The 27,953-nt window shown below is 37.7% G+C and overlaps 1 protein-coding gene across 8 annotated transcripts in view; it reads left to right on the top strand.

Moving 5' to 3' along the window:
* pard3ab (par-3 family cell polarity regulator alpha, b) overlaps positions 1 to 27,953 on the top strand; it is a 261,995-nt gene that overhangs the window by 218,857 nt on the left and 15,185 nt on the right. The gene's annotated exons all lie outside the window — the stretch shown is intronic.

The following is a 27,953-nucleotide window of genomic DNA, read 5'->3' as shown; positions in this document are numbered from 1 at the left end:
TTTTATTTAGCACAGAGAAGCTGAGGAGAGTCAGAGTTAAAGCAAAGTAAAACAATCCCGCTGTGCTGTTCTTATTAATCAAAAACATGCAATAAAATTACCATAACCTTTATATTAGAGCTGAAACAATTTAGTTTTGTTAGTTGATCAACTTTTGTTAAAAAGTTTTATTACCTCCTTTTGATTATATCACTTTTCTAATTAATTTACATCCCAAACAAAACATTAAGCGTGCCAGAAAAGGATTTATTTATTCTTAGAAAGTTATTTTTACCACGGTTTAATTTTTTCATTCAGTACAGCTCGTAGTTTTCACATAATAATAATTAATGTAGGACTTGAATTCTTGTCTGTTTTAGAAGTTTTCCCGCCTTTTTCCAGAGGGAGCAGAAAGGCGGGAATCACCATAGTAACAAGTTCTTCAGTACTTTTCACAGAGCAGGTTTTTATTTTCTTTTTAAATATGAACATTAACTATAATTCAAGTTCAAAATTACTGATTGGATGAGTAGAATCAGAATGAAGTTGATTTTCTCCATTTGATATTTCCTGTAACCTATTTTAGTTTATCGTTTTTGGTTTCTAAAAAGAATAAGATAGTTAAGTTTATTTGTTTCCCATCTGAGTTAAATTAAGCGAATGTTTCTTGGATTCTCCTCCTCCTTCGTTCCACTTTAATAAGTCTTAACTGCGTTTGAGATTAAGAGACCTCATGTTTCAACAGCTCCAAAGTAATTACATCCAACCCACTTTCACTCTTCCACTCACACACACATAAACCCCCAAAAAGTTGCTCCCATATTTAATTAAATGCAATCATTTCACCATAGTGGGGAAAAAAGAAAAGGCTTATTAATCTAATTAGGAGACTCTCCAAGCTCTTTTCTGGAGCGTGTTGGAGATTGGAGCAAAGTGTGAATCTACATGTTTGGATCTTTTATTTCAGTGGTGATATGTATCGGCCTTTTTACGGCGGCTCTGAAATGACTTTGCTGTGCTGTGAATACGGCCGGCAGCTGCTATAGTAACGACGGACCGGACAAAACGTAATTATTTCTTCCAGCTTCCATTTGCTTAAACCAATTTAGCCGTTGCGAGGGAGTGAATCAGTAGTTGAGCAGCAGGACAGGAGCTCTGTTTTGTGACGGAGTTGGTGAAATTTAACTTTGATCTTGGACTTGCTCTTTATCATGATACTTGATTTTATTCCAACAGGTAATTTTAAACGTAGTTTTATTTATATAGCACATTTTTAGCAACGAGGCAATACAAAGTGCTTTACAGGATTTTAAAGGAAATACAAACAAAATAACAAACCAAAAGAAAGAGCAAAAGAAGAAAAGGCTAATAATGTTGAAATTAACTAGGTACTCCTAATCAGGGTTAGATAAGTATAAGTAAGTATCTTACCAGTAAGTTTCCATCCAGGAGCTGGATGGCAGGTTTTTCTTGTCTTTGTGAACCTGTTAAGCCACCATCGAATTATATCTTGGGATATAGTATTTTCATAACAAAGCCCTCTCTGATCAGTAGACGGTTTATCCATAGTCACATCTCTAATATTACAAATTTTAATAAAATTTGTATAAGTATTACATTTCGGTGAGATAAAATTTTTTTAATTTAATATTTTAAACATGACTTCTAAACTAAACAGAGCAATGGATGCTACAGCAAAATACTACAGAAAAAAATTTAATTTCAATATATTGGATGAAGAGAAAATCTACTTTTAAACAACTTTGCACAAACTATAAACATTGGTATTGAAGGTGTTATGGATTTTTGACCGTACCAGACTAGGATACTAATAAATAAGTGGGCCCACTTCTGCTGATGCTCTAACGTCAGAGATAATTTTTCTTTTAGCGCTTTAGCTAACTTTGAAAACGCTTAGTGCACTTATCTTCCATTAATTAAATTTTTCCCTTGGCTGTTATGTAAACCTTCAATTAAATGAAGTTCAACATCTATGTTAAAGTTTTAGTTTTTGCCTGTTAAAAATTCATCAAGTAGTTAAATGTTCATATTCATGCTCTTATTCTGAAGGGTTATGACTGTTTGTGCAGCAGTTCCATTTCCTCTTCTCTCTTTTTCCCCCCAATATCTTTATTTCTAACAAGAAAAATACAGAAATAAAATAAAACACAGACAGTAGAGAACAAGGTATAAACATAAATACAGCATTATAAAACATGTAAACTATATCATAAATAAATTGGTGCTGGAGGGTTGGTTGAATTGAAGTTAGCGCCTTAGCATTAGCTAATGCTAAATAGATTGTTAGTGTAGAGCTTCAGTGTTAGCAGAGCTAACGTTTATGTTTATTGCTGTAGGGTTAATGTTACTAACTTTTTACCTAGTGTTGCCTGTTACTGTCGAAATCAAATAAAAATGAATCTTCGTCACTGAAACTGGGTTCTTACTGAAATCTACTGAAGTTCATGAGGATTTCTAGATTTTCTCAAATTCTTAAATATTCTTGGTATGTTTTCCAAATGACAAAAAATTATTTAAGATTGGTGTTGCTACTTATTTTTGATGCTTGGAGGCTTAAAATAAAACATCACCTTCAAAATTTCAGTTTTCATACATTGAAAGGAGGCGATTTTCTAACCAGAGGAGTTTTTAGATTAGTTTAATTTTTCAAAAACATCTAGCTGGATATTATATTGTAAGGTAATCTTAAGATTAAGATGTTTTAAATGATGTAGCTGAAGAATTGAGTAAATTGAGCTCTAAAAGCTGGAATTACTGGTCATTTTCCAAAGTAGAAGTTGTATACTTTGTTATGAATTGTAAATTATGACTTAACCATTAACATCTAGGGAAGGATTTTAAAGAAATAAGCTTCTCAGAATATTAAATTAGGTGATTTGTTATACATTCATCACATTCATAAACAACCAGTCAGCTCTGCTTTTGCTAGTTTTTTCTGAGTGTAACTCATTCTGCGCTGCTACATTTTTTATTATAAAACACTAAGATTACACTTCTCTGTTTTTAGCTTTCAGTGAATAAGACTATTTAAAGTCTTTGTTGTGTCAGTTTGTAACGACTCAATAAGTTGCCTCTTTGATTGGTACCCGAGTTCTTGAATCTCACACACAGGAAACCTTTTAGATTAAAGGGATGAAAATTACCTGATGTTTTCAAGATGTCAGACCATCACATTCCCTCTACGCATCATACATGTCCTGTTTCATATTACGTCCACTTGTTGACTTTTGACTGGAACCAGACGTCTCCGTGCTGCTGGCCTTTCTGCTCCGGACATCAACCGGCGTCAAACTGCCAGCCTGTTGCTCTCCTGGGTGGAAAAGAAGGAGGACAATTTAGGATGAAAGAGACAGAGGGAAGCTTTTCTTTTTATTTTTTATGTTCCTCTTTTCTCTCCAGCAATCTTGGGAAATGTTCTTGAAGAGAAGGAAGTTAGAGTTTAGTGGAGAAGTTGGCGTGATGACAGCTCTGTTGCCTCGGGGAGAAAAATGTCTTCAGTTTCTCTTTTTCTAGATATTTTTTTCTTTCTCTGTGATGTTTTTTTAGCAGAATTTTAAATCCTTGAGTGTTTAAAATCAATTTTCTGCTGCTTTTTCTTGTGTCTTGTTAAACTACATTTGCAGTGGCTTGTAAAAGTCTTCATACCCGATGAACCTTTCCAGATTTTGCGACATTGCAACCACAAACATAAATATATTTAATTGGAAATGACTGTGAAATACCAACACAAAGTGGTGTACAACTGTGAAATAGAGACCCTGTCCCGCTTCTTCCTAAAAAGCTGGGAATTAACGATGACTACTGTTAGTTTTAGCTGTCAAGTTGTCAACAAAACATGTAAAATTTTAAATATACGTGTGATATATGAAATAAAACGGGTCGCAGTGCTTTGATACTAAATGCCAACAGTATAACAACTAGATAACAAGGTCAGGAAAAAGTTTTAATAAAAAAAAAATAGCAAGAAGGAGGGAAGTAGTTCAGTTATGCTAACTTTACTATGACAACTGTAACTTGTAGATGTGCTGTGGAATTCTGTTTGTTTTGGTTCAGTTAAAAAAACATTAAAATAGGCGACCCAAATACCATCTCTGACAGATCGTCAGTAGAGCAGGGGTTTAAATTAGCTAGTCGACCAGTGCTGTGTTAGCTTAGCTAATAGCAGCGGCAGCTGATCGACCAGCGCTGTGTTAGCTTTGCTAATAGCAGCGGCAGCTGGTCGACCAGCGCTGTGTTAGCTTTGCTAATAGCAGCGGCAGCTGGTCGACCAGCGCTGTGTTAGCTTAGCTAATAGCAGCGGCAGCTGATCGACCAGCGCTGTGTTAGCTTTGCTAATAGCAGCGGCAGCTGGTCGACCAGCGCTGTGTTAGCTTAGCTAATAGCAGCGGCAGCTGATCGACCAGCGCTGTGTTAGCTTTGCTAATAGCAGCGGCAGCTGGTCGACCAGCGCTGTGTTAGCTTAGCTAATAGCAGCGGCAGCTGGTCGACCAGCGCTGTGTTAGCTTTGCTAATAGCAGCGGCAGCTGATCGACCAGCGCTGTGTTAGCTTTGCTAATAGCAGCGGCAGCTGGTCGACCAGCGCTGTGTTAGCTTAGCTAATAGCAGCGGCAGCTGATCGACCAGCGCTGTGTTAGCTTAGCTAATAGCAGCGGCAGCTGATCTGCCACAGCGATCACTTATTAAGAATCTCAAAATGAACATCAAGAAAAAAAAACATAAAATTGTAATCGCAAAATGTTTTCGTGTTTTTTGTTGTTGAATCCTGATACATGTAGAGGTGTTGTTGTCAGTTGCTATGGCAACGAGTCTGTTTGTAGCATAGCTAACACAGAGAATGAGAAAGAAGAAGAAAAGTGTTTTCCTGTGTTATTTTCCCTTTCCTGTGGCGCAATGCTCTAAATTAATAATACCCACACCTCCAGGTTTCATTTTGTTAACTTAATTGTTTTTACAGAGGCAGCACGGCTGCGGATGGCAAGGAAAAGAATCGCCTTCATCCGCTCCAACGTTGTGCGCATGTGCAAAATCTCCAGATGTAAACAATAACATGCAATGTGTTTATGCTACATTATGTTCATCTTTCACCTTAAGTTCCTGTGAAATATGTTTGTTTGTGGCTGTAATGTGCAACCTGAGGTGACTGCTCCTAGACAAACACGGCTTCAGACTACGACTCCCCCTTCTCTCGTACTCTGGTAGACCTTTTTCATTTTTCTTCCAGTGTCCTAATAGAATTTGAATAGTGGACCTGCCAGTCCCAGCCAGGCCCTATCGATCCCTTCCAGCATCTTTTCCTCCCCCCTTTAGGATAATGGATTGCCATCACGTCCTCTCTGAGCTCCAGCCCCCTTCCTCAGCGCCTGTTAGTACAAATAATGGCTAATCAATATGCGCTGGAGTCTCTGCAAATGTCGTTTTAACATTTGTCGTTTTAACATTTGTATGCCGAGCGCTTTCTTAGTCCGTTTGCTTACCAGCCAGTCAATTTCGCCAGTCGCAGTAAAGTCCTCATCTGGACCTTAGAGATGAATACTTTATCTGGACTTTCACACAGTTGGTAAACAGCCTGGCGCTTCGACCTCTGACTTCGACATGCAGATCGGTAATGATTGGCGATCTGAGATCATCACTGAAGCTCTAATGGCTGATCACTCCATCAAGATGGGATTTTTCTCAACTTTGTCAAGTCTGCCGCTTCAGTCATGGTGTGTCTGATGTTTCATCCATACACGATCGCTGTAGCTAATGCGATTTAACGAGCGGGGAGGTCCGGCGTTAAGGATGGGTCGGCTGAGTGGCAACGAAACTTGACGGGTCAAATATTTATATATGAATAGTTGTCTGGAGGAGGAGTTGTTGGATGAAAAAGAGGAGTGGGAAAATACTTTTCATCAGATGTTATACTCTGCCTCCCTGTCTAAAAGTCGTATCAATCCATTTGTTGGTATTTCGGCCATTTAAACGTCCATCTGGTTGTTCAGTTCTCCGAGTTCGTCCATCTACATTTCCATCCCTCCATTTACCTGTCCATCTTTCATCCATCCATCTACATTTTCATCCAACTGTATCCATCCAATAATCCATCCGTCTGGTCATCGCTCTACCTGGCCATCAATCTATTGATCCTTCCATCGTTTTTCTTCATCAATTTCTGGAATCAAAATTAAAACTCAGCCAATATATCTGTCCAAAATTCACATTAGATATTTTATATTTACACCTTAAAAGTGGGTGAATTGACAGAAAACTCTGCAAAATATGTCATTTTAATGCAAAAAAAAAAAATTCAGCATCTCAGATTTTATATAGTTGAGGTCAAGCACCAAATTCACTCCAAATATTGAATAATAATGCATACTAATTAGTCAACTGAAAGAACTGAGACACATTTTCTGGCTTTAAACAAACTCTAAAAGAAATAAAATGCAAAAAATATAGATGATCTTTTGTAAAAACAATCATTCTTCCTAGACCTTTTTGTGATGCACCCAAAATACTCTGATTATATGGAAATGTCTTTATGAGCAGCATTTTAACGGCTTTTAAATCACTGCTAACACTTACTGCTCAAACTTTAGCTTACATGGTGTAATTACTGCAAAAGCTTTCAAATAAAGAAAACAGGCGACACTTTTAATATCCAGATTATCATTTCCTTGTTTTGAAGCACAATGTGTCAAAGTTTTGGGTTTATTTCCAGTTTGAACTCTTTTGGCTCCTTATTTGGTTTCACTTTGTATCACTTAAATAACAAGTAATCCTCAATAAAAAGGAGCTTATGCGTTTTTTACAGTGTCTTTTCCATATTTTAACATTTAATGCCACATGTATCACATCCTGATTAAGTGTGCTAATCCCTCCAAAAAAAACACAAGATTTGGCTGAACACGCTCCATCATTAACACTAATCCACGCTCCATCCCTGCCATGTTCCCTCGTCTATTTCAGGAGCTAATTTCTCTCAGTTTTCCCAGTAGAAGAGAACACTTGTTGGACTAAAATAAAGGTCAAATTTTCTGGACTTTTTCCCCATTTTCTTACCGCTTCGTGGACGCCGAATATTCCAGTGATTGCACTCTCACAGAAGCAGGTAATGACAATTATTTATACGGTAATAGCTGTTGTAGTTTTACTTCCTAGTTGCACTAAGTAGATGTTTTCCTGGATTGTGCAGTTTCATTTGCATATGTAGCTGCAGGTGGTTGTTTGTCTCACCTGGGAGGAACAGGAAGGTGGAGATTTGCAGTTCAAGGCAATGCAGAGGAATTAGTCACACATCTCATTACAGATGATTGCTTTTGTCTGCACACGTATGTTCAAGTTGGTGGTAATTACAGGTCATTGCCTTGTCCTTTTGTGGCAAATTTTACCATGGAGACGCAACAAAGCTGCATATGCAAATGGAGCTTTTATCCAGAGACGGTTGCAAAATTACTTCTTTGCAACAAACTTCATGGAAATGACAAATGCGCTCTGTATTTGATTGGATTTTCCTGTGAAACTGAATGGCATCAGGACAAGTTGTAGCATGTTTTTGTTTTCTTTTCAATTTGTCTGAACGCTCTCAGTCTCAGAAAAATCTTTAAGTATTTCCAAATTTAGGTAGATTGAGTGTATTTCTTCTTTAAATTATTTATCCTCAGAATCAAATATCAAGTGGTGGGCACCCATCTGCTAATGTCTTGTTTAGCGTTTAGCGCTTTTGCTAAGTTTGTAAGTATTTAGCATAACTAGCTTCCCTTAAATTCATTTTTCCATATGTTTTCTAAAGTGCTAACTTACTTGGCTGTTGAAATTTTGTTAACAATTGTTCAAGTTGACGGTTATATTGATGCTCTTATTTTGAAGTTGGTGACAGAAAATCAATTTAGGAAAACCTAAAAACATTTTTAAAGTTAGATAAAAAGGATGGTCTAACTCAGGGGTCTCAAACTCCAGTCCTCGAGGGCCGCAGTCCTGCAACTTTTAGATGTGCCTCTGCTGCACCACCTGAATAGAATAATTAAGGTTCTGGAGAACTGATCTACACAAGGTGGAGGTAATTAAGCCATTTCATTCCAGTGTTTTGTACCTGTGGCACATCAAAAACTGCAGGACTGCGGCCCTCGAGGACTGGAGTTTGAGATCCCTGGTCTAAACGAAAATGTATTTTTGCCATTAGCAGAGGTGTGCCCACTATTGGCTTTTACCAATTATATATCTGTATTTAATTACTGGGGCGTTAAAGCCAATTATCAAGAAACTATAACTGAAATCAGACACAAAGCATCCAACTCTGTAATGAAAAAAATATGGTCAAAATATTTGTTTTTATGTACATTATCATTTTAGATTTCAGTTTCTTAGCAAGAAATCGTAATATTTTTAGCTCATACTTAATCTCATTCTATAAATATATTTTATTTAGTTTTAGATTTTGGATCTACTTCATAGATTTGTGGGCGGGGCCTCATCTGCCACCAGCCAATCAGAGCAGAGTGTGGCTCTTTGCTGTTGCAAAATGTAGCAAATAAAACTGCTCACCTCCATTTTTAGTGAAATCACTTAAAATATAGAATATAACAACTACAAAGCTGTAATAATCCTAAATTAGCCAAAACTTTGCATCTGGCCCAATAATTGAAAAAGAAAAACTACACATTAGTGGCAATTTGTAACCTTGTTTTTGCTGCTGTTTTGGAGGATTTTTGTGTTTTAAAATATGTAAGCTTCTTAAAAGATAATATTTTTTTATTTTGAATAAACAGTTTAAATTTTAGATTGGACTATTCAAATATTTGTATGCGATTTTATCAGTCTGTTGCAGTAAACCGCTCACATAAAGTAGTCAACATGCTTACTTTGGTTTAGAGTAATATTGTGAACATTAGGTTTGCTATTTCTCTTTGCGATATTTATTTTTAATCTTTCTTTTCTACTCTCTGTGTAAAACCGTTGCCATTTTGTGTAGCCATTGATTTTCCTTGTAGCTAGGAGCTAATGCGATGGATGAAGAAAATCCAAAGAGAAATGGGGAATAAATTTTATTCCAACCCATTTCTGGACCTGCAGCAAATATAAAAATCTAAGAGGCTAATAAACGAAGGATGAAGTGCTTTAATATGCACAATAAATTCAACATATCCAGCCTGGGCAATACGATGTAAAATTTATTAGAAGTGATTGAAGAGCTTTATTCCTGGACAAGATGGCCACCATTAGACGCCATTACACAGCAGCTCAAACAATATGATTAACAGCGTTCAGCCAGGGCAGAGGGGCCCTGAAGATCCTTCCTCTGTCTCGTCAGAGCCTTTAAAATGGCCCTCTGTCACGGTGAGGTCACTCCCACATCAAAGTCATTGGTCTTTCTGTTGGAGCTACATGGGCTGTCCGCTAATGGCAAACAGGCCTTTCAAAGTGGCACACTTAAGCCAAGCCTTACCCATAATGCCTTATTTATTGTCCCCTGGCTCGCTGTAAAACCAGGCTGTGTCAGCAGCTGGCTGCAGGATCTACAGGGATTAATTCACTTCATGCCAGGACGTAGTCTGCACCCCCTCGCCTCCCTCTGTTAGCTTCCCAGCAAACAGGGAGTCATGCTCTGCATCCATACATCACAAAATGCTTAAACAGGTGATTAACAGGTGGTTTTAGATTTAAAAGTGAACTATTATGCATCCTTGAACAATTTATGATGTCTGTGGGATATACAAGATAGATAATGATATTTTAGTCTGATCAGTTTTGTATTTTGAGCTGTGTTAGGACCTCTTGTCACTTTAAATCCAAATAAGCTGCTGCTGGCCCCCTCAACTCAACGTTTACACACGCACATGAAAACGGCTGCAAAAAGATCTGCAATTATGCAACCATACATCTATGAAAAGCATTAGTAAGGCCTCCTGCACAACCAATAAGGATGCAGCAAGTGGTTTCTGGATGGAAAGTCAACAAGAAAACACTTGTCTTTTCCAGCAGCCATTCTACAGGGCACACAGTGGCCGCCTGTGTTGCTAGGTAACGGCCTTCACTGCGGTTGCCAGGTGAGGGGTTGTCCCTGCTGATTTGTGACTTAACATTCAGAAGGTTTTTGAAACAACTAATTTTCCAGATGCCAAAAAAATATTAACTTATTGCCCAAAACAATAAGCAGTACAAACCCAACTGAAAATACAAAAACATGCAAAATATGAAATTTGAATTATAGAACCCCTTTAACTAAGTGGTGGCCAAACAGATTGCTACTTGAGACATAATTGTCAAGATGAAAGTATTTCTGGGCCATAAAACAATTATTCTTCATTTACTTAAAAATTCAAAACCATCTTACCAAACGTATTTTATTTAACCTTTAGTTTAGTAGGTGAGTTATGAAGAGCAAATTCTCACTTAAATAACGGCCAAAAGTGCTGGAGCTCTGCTTGGGTTGCTAGGTAACGGTTCTGAGCTTGCCTGGGGTTGCTAGGTAACGGCTCAGTGCCCATGGAATGTGACTGAACAATCCCAGGTTTTGAAGCTGCTCATTTTCCAGACACTAAAAACATTAACTTATTGCCAAAAACCATCTGGGAGTTTCTGTTAAGTGATTGGGCCGTTTTTATAAGCCATTGAGATCCAAATGGAAGCACAAAAATGTCCACAATGTGAATTTTAAAGCCAAACTTCCTCACACATCCCAGCCCTTCTGATTTCTTCCAAGTCTCCACTGAACTCTTCATCCTTATCTTTAAATATTTTGGGGGGGTTTTCTTTCCCTCGTCCTGTCCTTGACTTGTTGTCACTGTCTCCCATAACCTCTCCAGCTCAGCTTTTTGCTCCCACTTGAATTAAAAACGAATGAGGATTCCATATCCAGAAACCAAAAGGCTTTTATATTTTCCTCCTCTGGGTGGAAAATCTGCAGAATGCTTCGCCTACTTTCATGTCCTCTTTAAACTTGGCAGTAGGAGCACATCTTGAATGTTTCAGGCACACATGGTTATAAATGCATTTAATTAGGCTTTAAAATTATTGGCGTTTACCCCAGTAAGCTTTGGCCCAGGCTCTCTGGAGTTAGTGCACAAATTGAAGCGTTTATTTTCTGTTTCTCTGTTTGTTTTGAACGGAAACGCAAAGGAAAGATGAAATTAGGTTTACATTTAAAATTTTCTCTGGCTCTTTTGTTCTTTATCACTCGTTATCTTCACCCTTCCTACCACTATCCTTCCACCTCTTCTCTTCCATCTCTGGCTCTTTATCTCCCACCCTGAGCCATCTTCCTCTTCGCTGTCTTCAAACAGAGATCCCGTCTCTGGATCTTGACAGCGTTCTCTGGATGGCGAGCACCCCTCCCTGGAGGGATTTGAACCGTGGCGAGCAGCGCTGACGGGTTGTCTGATAGAAACCACGTGACGGCCCTTTGAGATTTCCATGGGTGCCATCTTTCATCTAGGTGTCTTTTTGTTGCATCAGACTGAGACACGGCTCAGTTTGGAGACTATCTTTGGTGGCATTGTCTTTAAAAGTTCACATTCTTAAAAATGGTTGAGCTAAATATAGTTAAGGTTGTGGTTTGAATTAATTTTTATTCCACTTTTAAATGAAGTTATCATCTTAAAAGAGTTTTATTTTCACATTTTCAGATTATTTTTTTCTAAAAAACATCATAGGATACATGAAAATTATCTTATGACAAAAAAAACTGGCAAAGTCTTAAGAGGGACTATTTGTTTTTAGGTTCTTGAAATCATCTTCTTAAAACAGATTTTAAAAGATATTTTCAAACTATTTTTATTCAAGACTTTCATCTGAAACATGAAAATGTGAGCGTAAAAAAATGTATTCATAAAAAACATGAGTCTTAAAAGTGACTTTTTGTTTGTAGGCACATGAAATTATCATCTGAAAACATATTTTTACATATTCCAGCTATATTTACTGAAAAATAATTCATCTGAATCATGAAAGTGTGAATAAATTTATGTTTAATTAATTGTTTTATGAATAAAAAAAGTCTTAAAAATGTCCAATTTGTTTGCAGGTATATCAAATTATGATCCTAAAACATCTTTTTAGCATTTTCTGGTTATTTTAATTTTTTAAAAATAATCTAAAACATGTAAAAATCTTAAAAGTGACCATTCATCTGTAGGTACTTTGCTCTGACGAAGCAAGGAGCAGCAGTATTTACCTTCTGTAGCCACACATATTGTATATAAACACACGCAGACTCCCTGGGTGTGTTGGCCCTGACAGGACGGCTGTCTGTGCCGTCAGGCCTCCATCCTGAGGGACTCCTGCTGCTTCCAAGACGTTTTGACAGGAGTCTGGAGCTTTTTTCTGCAGGCAGGCAGGCAGTCACCTCAGTGGGGACCTGACTGCTTTTATTTCCCTCCTATATGCTGTATAGAAAAAGGTAGATAAGATATGAATTATTCAGGGCTGAGAATCCTACAGCACCCTCAACAATTACTAGCACAGCTGGCAAATATGAAAGACAAAGGCAAAAAGATTTCTGCAAAAAACACTCCAGGGGTCTGAAATAGCATAAAGTATTAATATCAGGCATTTTAAAGGCCTTATTTTGTTTAATTTAAATCTTAAAACATTTCAAATACAACTATATTTTACCATGTAAGGTCTTAAATTACATTTAGTTATGTTTATAATGTTTACATTCCTTCACTGTCTCACTTTTATGTTTAAACTAAAAATACACTTGTTAGCGTATTCGCTTGTTAGCTTATACACTTAAACACTCCCCACTCAGCTCCTTCAGACTAGCCTGCAGTAATTAGCAAACACCTCCTGAGCTCATTATCGGAGCTACTTCTCAGTGCAACGCTGGTAAAATGTTGTTAAAGGGTTAATAGAGGAGCCATGTTGTGATGTTCAGAAAGAACTGGAGTTTTTAAAGAGACAAAAGCCCATTTTCAAGGTATTAAATCAGGAAGTAAAAACTCTTTCAAGTCATATTTGATATATACAGCACTTTTACACCAAGTGAATGTAACATAGTTGCTTGATTATGATTTAAAATTGCACCGTGTGACTGGAAATTACATAATACTTTCCCTTCAAAGCCACTGATTTTACGTTCCACGACCCAGTCGCACCAGTGAGTGTACAGTGGGGTTTCATTTGAAAGGCAGGAAGTGATGGAACAGTGTGATTTGGACAGAAGCTTAAAGGAGGAAGCGTCTGCACCCTGCATGTTTCATGATGGGCCTCTTTTCAGCCGTCAGTCTGGAAGAGAAGCAGGAAGGTCTTGCCTGCTGGTTTTAATGGCTGCAGCTGGTTCAGTGGGATCCTTTCAGTTGAGCTTGGCCCAGATTTCCTTCAAGATGTTTTTGAGATTTAAAGTGGCAGTATTGTATGTTTTCAAGGTACATAGTGCCATTTTATAGCACAATCAAGCAACTATGTTTCCTTCAGTTGTTATAAAAATGCTCTAAATATCAAATGTAACTTGAAAGAATTTTTAATTCACGATTTAATGTTTTGAAATTGGGCCTCTGTCTCTTTAAGAAGCTCCTGCTCTTTCTGAAACACAAATATACAAAGACATTAAAAAATAAAAAACAGCTCAGGAAAACAGTAACAAACTTTACATTTTGATGAATGCCTTAACCAAAATCATCACACATCAAATAAGTTGATAGACTTCATAATTAAAGCCTTGAAATTGGGCCTCTGTCTCTTTAAGAAGCTCCTGCTCTTTCTCAAACTCCGCCTTCAGGAAGTCACCACAACATGGCTCCTCAATTAACCCTTTAACAACCAAGCTATGTGCACAGCTGAGTTGTTACCATGGAGATTAAAGGATTTATGAAACGTGCATTCAAGACTCCAGGTTTGTTTTTGATGAGGGAATAACATTATAACGTGATGTAAATCTCCATAAAGCCAATTTTACATCGTACTGCCTCTTTAAGCAAACAGATGTGAGTTTTTACGCCTAACATCTGCTGCGCTGCAACAGTTTGGGAGTGTTAAACTCTCTGCAGTTAATGTGAAGAGGATTATCACGTTTTATTTCCCTCTGAGCAGAAGGAGCTCTCGCTAAGCGTTAGCTTTGCTGCTAACAGGGAGAAGAAAATGAGATTCCTCTCGTTTCAGCAAACCTTTCCGGAAGCTAATTAGAGGGTTTCTTCTGCTAAATGAATCCCAGACTGACACAAGGTCCAAAACCTCTGCTGCTGAGCGGTCCAGCGGCGTCTTCCCCCGTTCCCACGGTTACACTGGGAAAGACCCGTTTTGGTTCTGGTGAGCCAGCAGACGAGTGAAAACCACTGATCTGCATGTTTAGAGGCTGTTCACTGTGATCTTAAAGTGGTTTATTGTGTTACACAACAATACGGTGACGTTTTGTCACAAGTCAGGATATTTTTGGACTCTGATGCTGTTGGATGCTGTGCAAAAGTCTTAAGTCGTCACTGTTTTCTTCATATTTAGCTTTAGTTGTAGTTTATTTTCTGGCCTATAAATTATTTCTGAATTCAGACATAATTTTCTAAATGCTGTCTACTACTTTATTTTGCTCCTTAGTTTCTTTTGACCACTTGTTTCATTCATTTTCATCCATTCCTTCTTCCTTGTCCTACCGTTGTTTTTCTTTCTTTCTGTTTTTTTTCTTTGTATTCACTTCTGTTAATTTATTTCTTTTCTCCTTTATCTCTTTTCTTCCTCCTTTGTGGGTTTTTTGTGCATTTTTTGACCCCTGGCCACAATTTGATTCGGTCCAAACTTTACACCCCTAGTTACATGAAGTAAAAATATCACAAAATATAAATCAGAAAAACACATAAAACATATTTTTGAAATATAAATATACTATATTTTTACAGACTCTAAGTCACTTTTTTATAGTTTTGCTGGTTCTGCAACTTCTTTTTCCTCACATTCCTCACAAAACTCATTTTGATTGGTTACATCATCCATCCAAACTGTTTTCATAGTCTTAAAATCAATTATTTATTTGTGTTTGTTGTCAGATTTATTGATTTGTTTCTAAAGCTGACTTTTGGTGAACTCTGTCTCAAAACACCAGAGGCTATATGATTTTAGTTTTAGGTGTCTGGTTTTAGTTTCTGTGTGCTAAAAGCTGAACTTTTTGTGCTCCTCATATTTCCAGAGGAAAGTCTGGACCTTACAAAACAAAATTGTAACTTTTTCTTGCTCAGTATCTCATTTGTTTTGGTGGTCTGGAAAATATGTCCTCTAAAAGCTGCTGTGTATTAAATATTTCATGAGGTTGTTGTGTAGAGTCCCCGGCCTTAATGAATGCTTGCTGAACCAACACTGCACTTTAGCTACATTCCCAGGAGCAATGTCTTGGAAAACAAATATTTTCCTGTTTGCAGCTTTGGCATGACTCGGTTAGAAAACCCTAATTTTATTTTTTTTATGTCTTTCTTAAAAGGGACGGACATGTCTACAGTTTCGGTCAGAAGTTCATGTCTCATATTCATGGCTATACCACAATAATTTCAGTCTATTAATGATTCATTTGAACCACTTTTTTTTCCCTGTATAGAATAATTATGCAACAAAAACTGTTATTAAAAAATGGCTGCACAAGTTTGACTTTGCAGTGGAGCTTTAGAGTCATAATTATATATACAGGATCAAACATAACCATGAATATCTAAAGAAATATTGCTCAAGGCTTGGAAATATATTTAAACTTGACCGGGCCGAGGCCTGTTAGCTTCTCGTTAGTAATTATGAGTCTGTGGCAACACTTTTGGTTTGGCAGCACTCACTGGTTTGACCAAAACCAGCATCCCACACTGATAATAACAGATGTTAGCTTGCACTCCAAGCTAGTGCCAAAAACAAAGCATGTTCTACACACAGGTAGCTAAATTAATATGTATTGCTGATACTGACAAAATCTCTTTGAGTGAGGCTGAATAAAGGATTTTGGTACCGAGGCAGATTGCTAACATTAGCTAGCTAGCTTACCTTTCTTAGTGATGCTAAATGTTTGGCGTATCCCCACCATTTTTGAAAACAAAGCACTGCAGAATTTAAGGTGCTGAATTTGACTAAGTAACTTTATTTTCGGATTGTTTGTGTTATAACATTACTTTTTCAAACAACGACATTCCCGACTCAGTGCAAAGCGATTGAGGCTTGCGATGGGTCACGTGACGTCCAATCCAGTAAAAGGCTTATGAATGGTGAGCACCAGCAGAAATGTAAATCAATGCTCCTTTGTTATTATTATTTTGTATAATTTTAACATTTTAATTTAAGTGTAGGTGCTGCCTCCAAAAAATACGCATTATTTTATAAATAGCAAAATATTGCATATTTCATGCATAATAAAGGAAGTTAAATGTCAGGAAACATAACGTAGCTCTGATGTGGATTGTTAAAGGGCGTATTAAAATGGGTTTGCATTTGCATTGAGGTTCTGCCAAACTCCAGTCTGTCTGAGCAGCCTCCTGCCATCTAGGACGCACATTACAGTGGCAATCATGCAGAACACGCTCAATCTTTTTCTCTCAAAATTGCCTGCTGTCACAAGATGCTGCTAGTCTCATTTACCTCCCTCGCTGCCCTGAAACAGAGGTAAAAGGACCCCCTGCCTCTTGATGATAATGGATCCTAATTTGACTTAGATTATGATTTATCAGATGCTGCGCGCACTTCCGCTGGAAGTATTATGCAGCTCTCTGAAAATGGGAACCATTACAAGTAGGGATCCATCCGTCACCCAGAAGTCATCAAGAAAGAGAGAGATGGACCGGGATGGCTGCCCCAGAAATTAGACTGCTCCAGTTTGATTTCCTTCTGCTCTCCCCGGTGTTACCGCCCCTTCATTCTCCTGCAGCTCTTCGCCTGGCTTAATGTGTCTGTTGGATCAGGAGATAAGCATCAGTCAAACCTTTGCTTGCTAATTCATCGCTCGAGTTGCACTCCTCACACTTCTCCATTTTCCTCACCTTTTTTCCCTTATGAAGGTTCATTGTGCCGCTGTGGAAAATAGGGGTTCTTTTGAGCATCTGCAGCGTTGCATAATTCATGCTTTAATGCATTTATGGATAAATATAATAAGTTGGGTTCCTTGAATACCCAATATCCAACCAATATCTTCAGTTTTATTGGCTGCTTATGCAGTCTCTCCCATTCTTCTAGTCTATGCTTTTCCTTCTGAAAGCTCTTTTATTATCTGTCATTCACAAACCCATGAAGTTATGCAGCAGTTTATCTTCATTCATGTTGAGGTGCAGAGAAGGAAAAATCTTTTTCACCTCCAGCACAGTCTTTAGGTTGACATGAGGCACGTTCACATTTCACATTTTAGTAGAACTGGACAATAAATCAGTAACAATATACACTGGGACAAACGCATGATCAATACGTCTGGTGGAATATTCAATTCATAAAAACAAATTCTATAATTTCAGTATGTTTTAGTTAGTTTTATAAATACTAGCTGTAGTCACAGCTACAGTTAATCCCCATTATTTACCATTTTTATTTCAGTTAACAAAACAGTTTTTTCAATTTTAGTTTTCATTTTATTTAGTTAGACCAAGTGGTGCGTCTGTGCCTTACCAGAGGCAAGAAACTCATATAATGTGAAAACCTGAACCTCCATGCTAGTTCCAGCTTCTCCATCTTGTTTATTGGCTACACATGTAGGCATGACGTCAGCATTTGATTAAATTACGCTTAATTCACTCCAAACCAGTACATCTAAACATGCCTAGTTCACATTTTTCCTTTTTGGGGAGGGGAGTTAAAAAAATGTTTAAAATGTGCATTTCAATGGCAAAAGCAAAATATGATGTGGGTTCTTCTGGTTTTACATTCATTTGAACAAACATAAAAACTCTTTAATTGGATAAAACTTAATATAAAACATCAAAAAGAGTTAAAACACACAGAGATCACAACTCATTTCACTTTAAATTTTGCACCAAATCCAGAGCAAAACCTCATTAAAACTGAAGTGGACAGAGCAGCCAAAGGTGTAACTCAAGTAAGTGTAAAACTACTTTCAGTAATTACTAAAGTAAAAAGTATTTGGTAAATACAAGAAGTCGACTCAAGTAACTGATCAAATTATCAATCATTTAATGTTTAAAAATTACATTATCATATGAACCAAAATATAAAGTTAAATGGAAATTTTGGTTTTAGGGAGCAAAATGACAATAATTCACTTAATTAACAAAAAAAATCACAAAATTAGAGTAAACAAAATCAGTTTATTTCTGTAAAAAAAAGTTTTGAAACTTTAACAAAAACTGCATGTTTGTGTTTCTGTGTCTGGTGAATTTTTTGATTAAAACATGTTAGTTTTTCATTCAGTGGGTAGAAAATCCAGAAATTTTACTCAACAGCACCGATACTTAATAATACAATTACTAAAGAAAAAGTAGAAAGTAGATTGTAGTAAAAATATTCCTAAAGGTAAATTTTTCAAAATAAAAAAGGCTGCCCAAGTAAATGTAACTAGCTAATACCCAACATTAGTAACAAAACCTTCCTTTGACATCTGAGGAGAAATATTAGTCTATAAACACAACATTGAAGCTGAATTTACACATAAAGGCGTCTGAGACGATTCAAGAGGTTTAAAATTAAACGTATCACCCTGATGTTTCTGTATTTATAGTGAGATTTAAATGAGGGTAAATAAAGCTCTGGAGAGAAGCCATCTTATTTTTTATATTTTTTAAAGTTACTCAAGTAAATGTAATTGAGTAGAAGTAACTATTTACTTCCTACTGTGAAAACAAAGGCATCTGTTTCATCATAATGCTGAGAGATTTTATCCAACCGACTCGTGTAAATGTGGTTTCTCACCCGGACTAAACTTTATTCATGAGTCTGAAAAAGCCTGCCCTTGTTATCAGTGTTTAGTTTAGCTGAGACCTCATAAAAATTAAAAAGAACAAGTTGGACTCTAATGCCTGGCTAATCCAGTGCTGATAAGACGGCGCGCGCGCCCCGCTGGGCTGAAAATCCTCTCCTCTCTCACGCACACTTTCATCTCGCTCTCTCAAACTCCGGCAGTAATTTGCACAAACTGTGGGGGAAAACACGGCTCTCGTGGGCAGCGGCGGGTCGAAACTAGTTTTCACTTCTCTGCAGAGTTGTAAAAGCACCACTACAAGTTAATGGCCTGTGAGGGCCTATTTTATGGCCATGTTGACACGCAAGAGGAATAATTAAGGGGAAGCGGTGAAGCCATCAACTTCAGACGACCCTCTCTCCAAAGCACAGTTGCCTGGCTACAGTTTTCACAGGTGACTGAATGCGCTGAATCACGCCAATCGACCGTGAGAGGCGTTAGCTGTGACTGGTGGGATCATAACCGCTGATGTATTACAATAAGTGGCTAATCTGTCGGTTCAGGTCTGTCAGAAACGTTTGGTTTGATGGATTCTTCAACCAGGAGAGAAAAAATTTTAGAACAGGCATCTCTGTTTTGGGTTTTCCTGAGATCATCAGCTGATACTGATGGCTGCGTTTCCATGGAAATAAACTCTTAGTTTCATTATAAGAGCTAGGAACATAAAAACAAAACAATGCAAGACAAAAAAAATCAATCTCTTACAACTGTTTATAACTTAATCCAAAAGCAACTATAGTTTTAGAAAATGATAAAACAAATGCAAGGCTTTAGTTACTCAATATTTAAAACTTATTTAATCAATCAACAAGGCAGTTCAAACTGCTGAGTGCTGCTTCTCGACGAGAAAAATCCAGTCGGTGCTTATTATCCTCATACATTGAATAAAATATTTAAAGTAACCCTGAACAAACTACAGAGCAACGGTTCCCAGTGAACAGTTAGCAGCAGTTGATAGTTGTTGAAATAAACACAGCTAAAACCTGCAGCTTTAGTTGTGATAGAAGTTAAAAATATCTATAAAACATGGCAAAATTACACATGAAATGTCTCTAAAACATATCTTAAAATATAACGGAGACAGAGCTGATTCTAATAATAATAAATGAGGCCACAAGAACAGCAACAGGAAAAGGGGGAGGAGCTGACAGTTACCGGTTGCCACGGTAACCACCAACTGCCAAGAGCCAGCCTTAAAGTAACTTTTTGCCTAAACAATGTTATTTGGAAGTTTAAACAAAGCAGTTTTAACAAATGTTGTTAAAATATTGTTCAAATGAAACCGTGACAAAAAGTATTTTAAAGTCTATTTAAATTTTTAGAAATCAAGCGAACTTCCTGGATCTTAATGGGCAGTTTTCAAAAATCGTAGTATTCTTTCTAGAGCTAACGTCCGTGTTGCAATCCATTACTAAAAGTTTCTATTTAAAATGGCAAGAAGACATTAAAATTTCCTTACATGTTTTATTGAATGCTCCATCCGATTGAAATCTGAGATTCCCCATATAGCCCAGCAAACTTCCTGTGTTTTTTATGAGCAGGGCAGTATTACAGATAGCAGGAAGGAAGTCCCATGTTATTGTTTTGTAAGAGAAGACGGCCCATGACAGCGAGCCTGTAATTGGGCCTTGAATTAAAAGGAGGCATATCGCTGCACACTTCACCATTATTGCCTTCAGCTTGAAATGGAAGAGCAGCTTCCCATCTTGTTTTAATGTCTGTGAGTGAGAGCACACATTAATAACAGATTGTGTTACCATCGCTGATATCTCTGAACAGCAGCGCCCCCGGACAAAATGGAAGTGTCCTATAAAATTTAAAACCAATTAAACTCGATCGGTTCCGTCGAAGTGTTGACGCCTTGGTGAAGCCATTGGATGCACACAGTTCAACGTGTCAACTGTAAACCTAGCTAAATCTGTCTTTACTGTCACTGTTACTGGTGTATTGAAAACCATATCGGAAATAAACAAATGAGCAGGTGGAGCCTGGTGGCCCGCCAGGCTGGAGTAGAATCAGGTTTTAGCGGTTGGAGAAATTCTTTTTTGTCTTTGGTAAAAGACAAGGAGCCATTTCTCTCGCTAGCGCTAAACTTTCCAGTTTGTTTTGGTTGAATTTACCCAGAATCCCCTGCGTTTTAGTCCACTTTTTGCTTTGGGAGAGGCCTCCAGTCCGTTTGGCTTTCACATATGAATTAGTACCGCACCAGAGTTCACTTCAACTGAACCGAGACCAGAGTTTGATTGCACATTCACATCTCCCAAAATAAACCAAACTTTCTAGGCAAGGGAACTAGAGCTTGACTGAGTGGACTAAACAGGGTTAGTGTGAATATATTCTTAGTGCGACTTGTTTTTGGACAGACAGGAGAATTTACGTGTCGGTTTGGACTGTGTGTATCCACTGGTTGGTTGATCAGAACCTTCTAAGAATTAGTTGTTTAATGATTATTCAGACCTACAGGTGTTGCTACGCCTCCCCTACAGTCGACATCTTTACTGACAATCATAAAGAAATCAGGTTTCAGTTTTGCGTCTTATGAAGGAGAGCCGTGAAGACAGATTGGTTCTGATCCGATGGTGGCCTCTTCACGTTTCCCGTCAAAACAAGCTTCTCCACAAATCCTGCTCATCTGTTGGCTTCCCTCTGCATACCAACAGATTTGTTTTTTCCATTTTGCCGACCCGCTCCGTCTCACTTAGCGCGCTGACACAGTGGGGCGAGTGGCGCTGGTTTGATAATGAGCTGCTAAGTGTGGCGATACTGTATCGATCTCCGTCTAATTGCCATGTTCCTTCGGGTCATTTGGGTTTCATCAGTGCTTCAGGGTTAAGCCCATGTAATCCACAGCAAAGACAACAAGAAGCTAAGTGGCTCAGAAATGGCAGCATGTTGGATCTTTCATTCTCTCCTTTGCATCACAAAGAATCTGGAATATTAACAAATCCTTTAGTTGTTGAGTATCAAGCAGAGATACGCAACAACTCTAAGCTCTGAGCAACATCAATCAACAAATTTAAATAAGTTGATTGAAGTATCAAGCGGTTTTAATTCATTGTATTTGTTGTTTCGTCATCAATACAAAGCTAACATAATTTTAGTCAAAGTACACTACAGTAACCTTTAACTGTTTAGTAATTTAATTAGATTTAAAAACTTTCAGAATTGGCACCACTGCTGTGCGATCATATAGATACAAATGGATATCGATCTGTCTCATCTGCATGAAGGTTTTGTCGGGTCTCTGCTGGACTGAAGACTCAACCAAACCCACTTGTCTAGTTGTCTAATTTATGTAAACACACTGAATTATACTGGTCAGATAAATAGACCGGACCAAAATGAGCAAAAACTGCCAAAGAAAAACTCTGGAGTCTCATCCATGATGTATTGGTTTACTAGCATAGCATTAGTCCTTCTGGAAATAGATACCATATTATTAAAACATACAATTATTTAGATGTAATTTGATGTGATTAAATGCTTCTGAAAGCTCCAGTAAGTAACTTTTATTTATTTATTTTTTATTTAAGCATTTGATAAAACTGTCACTATGTTGTTACAGTTTGAGGCAGATAATTTAGTAAAAGATCCGTCTCCTCCACTTCCACTCCTAACCAAAAGCAACCAATCAGAGCAAAGAGGCGGGTCTTAGTGCTGTCAATCACTCCTAAATGTGCTAACAACTACAGGAAAACCATTTATCTGCCATCATCTGTGGACATGCTAACTAGCCGTAGCTTTATCTGTCACATTCTATCACGACACGGTGACAATTTGACAAATAGAAAAAAATATTTTTTATAAAAGTTACTGCGGCTTTAAATGAAAAGAAAACACACCAATGTGGACTAACAGTACCCAAACTCCCAACAGCTGGAAAATGAAGCGCTAGCTGCTAGCGTCAGTTAGCGAGGGCATCACTCTCCCTCCTAGCTGTCTGTGAGCCTCCGATCAATAGACCCAGATTATTATCATCTTCAGCATCTCGGCTCATTTTTCACTACAGCTGAAGGCTCCACCGGCTGATCGCTCTTTGTCAGAGGATGTTCACCCATCTGATAAGATTTACTGAACCAAACGCCGCAGCTGGACGCACATTCACGACCCGGTCCGGCTTCCTCCCGCCTCTATCTCTGCATCAGGGAATGTTTATTTAACAGAGCTAGTCGGTACAACAGTCACGGAGTCCCATGACTACCCATGGCTAATTAAATCTTTAATTAAGATGGCGGTTTTTAATTAAAAAGTTTATTATTTTGAAGTGGGGATTATTGACGAATGAATTAGCTTGGGCTATCACTGAATACAATCCATGCATTGTTATGACTGAGATGGGATTTTATTATGTTTGTTCATGCAGAGGAGGAAAAAAATGAAATGAGGAAGAGTTTAGAGTGAGTTTGAAGCTGCCGGGCAGTCGGAGATCCACCAGAGTCGTCTTGGAGTGGGAGCGTTGGGTTTTAATCTGGAGGATCAGGCCGGCTCTGTGATTTAGCGCACGGCGAACCGCAGACGCCTTTCGTCTCCAACTGGCCGGCTTTGATTGGCATCAGTGTCAGGGGGGTTTAAGGCGACGACACGGATCCGATTAATCCTGTTAGATTGCTTCCTCGTCTATGACCAACAAAACTCCAGAAAGCTGCTATTAGTGTCGGATCTTTCCACTAAGACGTGTCTGATTTGAACTTTTTGTGAAATTTGGAGGTTTTATTGATCTGAGATCAAAGTAGGACAGATTTACAGAACTCACATGTTCTTTTCAAACAACTTTTACTCATAAACTCTTCAATCTCTTACACATTTCTTCTGTTTTTCCATTTTTTGTCAGTTAAATGTTTCAGATCTTCACACAAAATTAAAACAGCAAAGACTGATCCATCCGTCTCTTTGCAGCAACAAGTGTTCATAATAACGTTTTTGGGTTTTTTAAAATAAAAATTAGACACTGCAGCTTTCAAGTGTAACTAACCTCAGTAAAAAGTTAACTTGTTGATGTCGTCCTGTTGGTTAGTGAGTCTGCTGCCAGAGTCGGAGGATGAAAAAGCTTCTTCTCTCTGCCAGAAAACTTTATTCCTTTTTCATTTCCAGTTCAGCAGAGAGAGAAACGGCACAATAAACACAACAGTGTTTCGGTTAATTCAGTTGTTCCTCCCGGTCTCTGCTTTGAAACTCATTATTAGATCTAAACAACATTTCACTACGTCAAAATAATTAATTGCGTGGAGATCTGCTGCTTGCCTCGTGTTCAGGTTGTAGGAAAGTTAATTAGAGCGGCTCCGTTTGCTTTTAATGATCAGTAAATTAACGGATTATTCACACTTTGCAGCATTTCACAGGAGAGGATTAGGGCCACTAAAAAATTTAGGAAATCCTGACTTCAATCTAAGAATTTGAACTTTTTTCTCTGAATTTTTACTGTTATCTCAGAATTCTGACTTTCATTTTTCCAAATTTTTGTTTCAATCTCATAATTCCGACTTCTTTCTCTGAATTTTGAGTTTAATCTCAGAATTCCGACTTTTGATCTCGGCACATTAAAGTCAAATTTTTTCTTCGATATATTTTTTTGTCAGTGGTCTTCCGTAGCCTTTTTGTAGAAACAACCCAAAAGCCTTTCAGTCTTGAGGGAGAAAAAAGCATTTTTATTTTGGCGGTAGAGCTTCTCATCTTTAAATCTCTGCGCTGCTGCTTCACGCTGCATCGATCTCGGCTCTGAAGCGAAGAGTCGGCTCGCGGTCGGCAGCATTTCATCTCCTCAAAGCTCTTCCTTCCTCCTCCGGACACAGCCGACCGCGGCTCAGGCCTCGCCTGTGACCTTTCACCCCTGCGCCGTAGCAGATATCGAGTGAGTCGTTCTGCAGGACGGCGCTGAGCTTCCGGCCGGCTCTCTGGGGTTTTGGTCGCCGCTGCTCTCCTTCTGTTTGATCCGCAGCACTTTGTCAGGACGGAAAAAGTTTGATCCATCTGGATTCGCCGTGCGCCTCGGGTCGGAGGTCGTCCTAATGATGATTACGGGCTGAGAGGCGGCCATCTTTCATCTGACACACATCACACTTACATCCAGACAAATTGCTGCACCTTTTCTGCCTCTGACGGTCTCAGACGGTCTCAGACGGTTTCAGACGGTCGCCGTTCCTCCGGCTCAGACATCTGTTCGCATGTCCCTCACTCTGACCCGTCTGGTTGGGCCCGTTGGGTCGGCAGCGCTCTGTGGTGCCTGTCAGGGAGGTTAGCGGGATCGGAAATGACCCGTTTCTGTCTGCTGAAAGCTGATAAACTTCTTTTGTCTTATGAGCTCTGACATTACCTTGGATAGTAGCTAGTTACATTTACCCAATTATATTTATTTAAGTAACCTTTTTGAAAAAAATATTAGGAGTATTTTTACTTTGCTGTACTTTTTACTTTGAATTTGAAATTTACTGAAGAAACTGAAGTATTTCTACTCTTACTTGAGTGAAATTTCTGGACTTTCTACCCACTGAATGAAAACCAAACGTGTTTTAACCAGAAATTCACCAAATTCAGACTCACACCTGCAGTTTCTGTTAAAGTTTCATCATTTTTTCATTAAAAGAAACTAATTTGGAAACATTTTCTTTTGCCTGATTTTATGTTTTTTGTTATTCGTATGAATTATTGTCATTTTCATTCTTAAAATACCAAAGTTTCCGTTTGACCTTATAGTTTGCTCCTTGTGATGATGCAATTTTTAGATATTAAATGATTGATAATTTGATCAGTTGCTCAGTTGATTTTTTCCAAATAATTTTTAATCTTACTTGAGTAATTTCCTTTCCTCTCCAGTAAAAAGCTGTTGAAGTCGTGCTTTCTGCTCCGACAGCCTCTGGGTTTTATGGTTTCATGCAAAACTCTTTATTTTCTTTAGATTTTTGAAGTTTTCAAAGCTTCCTGAAGATTTTTAAAACCTTTTTTCAGGACCAGAGATCCATTATTAATATCTTTGTTCGGTCTAATTCTATGCTTTATTATTTATTTCACATTATATTTAAATTCCTGATGTGTCTTTCTGAACCAGTTGAAAGAAGGTTTGTTGCCGATTATTTTTACATTTGACCAATGTAGTCAACTGTTGTTTGTGCCAGTTTTTTATGATTTATTTTCCATTGGTCGTTATTCTCCTAATTCACAGAACAAATTAAAGTTGTTTTTACAAGTTTATCTGAGTATTTAAATGGTGCAGAGTTGGCAAATATATTTGTAATTCAGTACATTTATATATATGTATATATATATATATATATATATAATTTTTTTTTTTAAGTCAATCAGCTGTTTTTCTGTGTCGGATCGACTGATACCAGAGCTCAAATATATAATTTGGAAGTGAAAAAAGTTTATTTTCTTTCTAAAATGCATTCCAACTAATAATCAACCATCTTTCCAAGATGTTGTGATGTTTTTCTGTTAAAATTACTGATCTTTGTGGCACCTTTTCCAAATTATTGTAGCCAGTTACACATTTTTAAGCTTTTTTTTTTGTTTCCACAAATAATCTTCTCTTTCTTTAAAAATGTGGAACTCGATAGTGATCACGACTTCTTTAAATAAATGTTAATATTCCTGGCGATGACTAAGTAGCGAGGAAGGTAAATTATGATCTACTGAACAGGAAGTTGGATCAGAAGGAGGTTCTGATGTCGCATCCTGAATTCACTCAGTCTCTTGAGTTTTTTCTTTCTCGGAAACGTCCCCTGGTGTCTGTAAGCGACCTTTGACCTGTAAAGTTTCCCCTTCAGGACGAATCCCAGGGAAAGAGATGCAGACTTGACCTTAAGAGTTTCGGAGACGTTTCCCAGGAATTTCCCGGCAGCGGTTAGGCAGTTAAAAAGTCAAACTGTGACTGTTTTTATTCACACATCCTGACTCTTCGCTTCATTCACGCCAAGAGAGAAACAGGAAAACTTGGTAATTTTCTCAAAACAGTGAGGTGTGAGCTGAAATATGATGATAAAATAAACATGTCACGTCTATAAGCAGGTGGAAGAGTTGGAAATGTATAGTTTAGAACAGAAAACTTTAAAATAACTTTAAAATGTTGATAAAGAGCAGAATTAAAAGTACAACACTCTTAATTTAGCAGTTAAATCAAAAGGTCACATCTTTAAAATGACTTATAAATACTGGAAAACATTCCTCATTTTATCGCAGTGGTGAGATTTTTTTAGTGTTGGAATTTAGCAGAAAATTACTAATTTATTCTCTGAATATTGCAGCTTTGTTCTCATATTAATACATTATTCTCATCACTACTTTATTCTGGTATTAGGATTTATGTTCTTGTCTTATTAGGACTTTTAATTCTCACATTATTACACCTTTATTCTTATGTTATTACTTTATTCTTGAATTTTATGACTTTGTTTTTCATATTATTACAATTATGACTATTCTCTTAATATTATTAATTTATTCTCGAATTAAAAAAGATACCTTGGCCTGGCCTTAACACTCCGTTAAGTTTTTTTAAATCATTTATTTAATATTTTGGTTAAAAATCAGATTTATTTTGTATTTCACATGCTGCAGATTCTACTATTACTCTCAGATCAAGTCCAGTTTATTTGTAGTAATTACTGCATTATTAGTAATCAATGCAGTAAAGATGAAGCATGAATGAGTTTCTCTTGCTGGAACTTCAGTCCTTTAATCCTAGAAATGTTTGTCAGGCGATAGAAGGCTGACTTTGTAACTGTCTCTATGTGTCCCGAAAAGCTCAGGCAACTGTATGCTTTATTTCACTAGAATAAGTTTAAAAAGAGAATAAAAGTTGGTTTTATATTTATTTGTCAGAGTGGATTTTCTGCTGTTTGTCTGCGTTTTAGTGTGCAAAGCGTCTCTTTTGTTGCAAACATGCATTTGTTCTGGGTACCAGGAGGAAGTTGCCCTGATGGCAGCGCTGTTTGATGTTAGGGGCCTGTAGCGAAGCGTTCGGTGTTCACCACCAGTCTTTGTTCATTGTTCTGAATAATACATCAGAGGCGCATTAGTTTGATTCATACTGCTGTTGGCTCTCAGCTCAGCCCTCACTTATCATATCCTCTCTGGGTTGAGTCTGCCGCCGCCTCGCCAATGTCAACAGCGCATTTGATCA

This window comes from Gambusia affinis, linkage group LG12 (genome assembly GCF_019740435.1).
Source record: "Gambusia affinis linkage group LG12, SWU_Gaff_1.0, whole genome shotgun sequence".
In the NCBI taxonomy this organism is placed as follows: domain Eukaryota; kingdom Metazoa; phylum Chordata; class Actinopteri; order Cyprinodontiformes; family Poeciliidae; genus Gambusia; species Gambusia affinis.
The sequence above is the reverse complement of the archived record's forward strand: the minus strand, read 5'-3'. Positions and strand labels throughout refer to the sequence as shown.